The sequence below is a fragment of the Penaeus chinensis genome, chromosome 4 (genome assembly GCF_019202785.1).
Source record: "Penaeus chinensis breed Huanghai No. 1 chromosome 4, ASM1920278v2, whole genome shotgun sequence".
Lineage (NCBI taxonomy): Eukaryota > Metazoa > Arthropoda > Malacostraca > Decapoda > Penaeidae > Penaeus > Penaeus chinensis.
The window spans coordinates 43,711,304-43,713,803 of record NC_061822.1 but is presented as its reverse complement, the minus strand read 5'-3'; positions in this window follow the sequence as shown (position 1 = coordinate 43,713,803).

Genomic DNA, 2,500 nt, shown 5'->3' with positions numbered 1-2,500 from the left:
AAATACTTTGGTATTGATGTTGCAAATATTCAATGTTTTAACTCTTCTCAATCAGCATATATATTCGGTTGATAAAATAGTGGATGTAGGAAGTGGGATTGTATTAAAGTGATGATCATGATGATGACAGTGGTGATGATTTAAGATAAAAATCGTATTATCATTGTCATTATCATCATTATTGTTGTTCTTGTTCTAGTTGCTGATAGTATTAGTATTGTTGTTATTTTTAACATTACTTTTAGTATTGTTATTATTATTATTGTTGTTATTATTATTATCATTATTATTATTATTATTATTATTATTATTATTGTCATTATTATTATTTTTATTGTTGTTGTTGTTGTTGTTATTATTATTATTATTATTATTATTATTATTATTGTTGTTATTATTACTATTATTGTTATTATTATTATCATTATTATGATCATCATTATTATGATCATCATTATTATCATTATTATTGTTACTGTTGTTATTATTATTGCTATCATTATTATCATTATTATTACCATTATGCTTTTCATTATTATTATTATTATTATCATTATTATTATTATTATTATTATTTTTATTGTTGTTATTATTATCATTATTATTATTATTATTATTATTATTATTATTATTGTTATCATCATCATCATCATCATTATTATTATTATTATTATTATTATTATTATTATTATTATCATTATTATTATTATTATTATCATTATTATTATTATTGTTATTATTATCATTATTATTATTATTATTATTATTATTATTATCATATCATCATCATCATCATCATCATCATTATTATTATTATTATTATTATTATTATTATTATCATTATTATTGTTGTTATTACTATTACTATTATTATTATTGTTATTACTATTATTATTATTATTATTATCATTATTTTTTCATTATTATTGTTATTGTCCATACAATTATTATCATAATTATCATTATCATTAATTTTTATTATTATTATCCTTGTCTTTACTAATAGTATTAGAATTATTACTACTGTTATTATTATTACTATTATATTTTTTATTATCGTTATTGTTCTTCTTATTATCATTATTATTATTATTGTTATTATTATTATTATCATTATTATTATTATTATTATGATGATGATGATGATGATGATGATGATGATGATGATGATGATAATGATGGTGATGATGATTTTTTATTATCATTTATATTAGTAGTAGTAAAAAAGAAAATAGTGATAAACAGTAATAATAGTAATGACAATAACAATAACATTGATAGTAATTATGGAGCGAAGAAAGCGAGAAAGAAGAAGGAGAGAGAGAAAAAGAAAGAGAGAGAAACATCTATAAATCGATGTAATTTTATATATTTATTTATTTATAAAAGAGAAGGAAGGAATGCAAAATAGATAATAACAACAAATAAAACAATAGAATAAGAGAGAGAAAGAAAAAAAAGAAAGAGGAAAACGGACAAAATGATGAGGAAATTATACGTAACGAGAGAAAAGGAAAAGTTATGTGACTGGATCGCCTGATTAATTCGATTTAAATTCTCTCGCATTTTCATTTTCATTTAATTTTATTACCAACTTTATCACGTGGACGTTATTATTGTTTCTTTTTTGCTGTTGCTAAGGACGGAGATTTTTTTTTTTTTTTTTTTTTTTTTTTTTTTTTTTTTTTTTTTTTTTTTTTTTTGCTATCGACGGATTTCATTATATTTTTTTTTTTTTCTTGTTTTCTGATATAATAATTGTTCTTGAAAATTAATGAGGTAATGAATCGCTATTCCAATATAATTATAATGAACAAGGGGCTCTCTTCCTCAGATGTAAAACACACTACACACGATCAGATATACAATAGGGTTTAATTTATACATTTACATGCAAATTACTGTTTCAGCATTCCAGTCACATAATGATATATCTTTTTTTTTTCTATTATCATTTCGTCTGTTATTCATTTCTTTATCTTCATTTTTTTTTTTTTTTTTTTTTTTTTTTTTTTTAAGTACTTGCGATATCTCTATTGTCAACTTATTATCTTTAAGTTTATACTCTTTATCAGTATTATCTTGTTGTCTCTTTATTATAATTTCATCATATCATATTGTCTTTGTTATTTTTTTCTCTATTTATTTTGCTATCTTATATCTGACTAGTAATAATGACAATAATAATAATGATAATAGTAACAATAATAATAATAATAACATTTATAATAACAATTATAATAATAGCAATAATCATAATGATAATAGTGATAATGAAAATGATAATAGTAATAATAATATAAATAATAATAATAAAATGATAATAATAATAATAATAATAGAAATACATCAATGATAATAATAATATGTTAATATTGATGATGATGATAATATAGTAATAATGATAATAATAATAATAATAATGAAAATGATAATTTAAAAAAAATGATAATAATAATAATAGAGATAATAACAATAATAAAGATGATAATGAGAATGA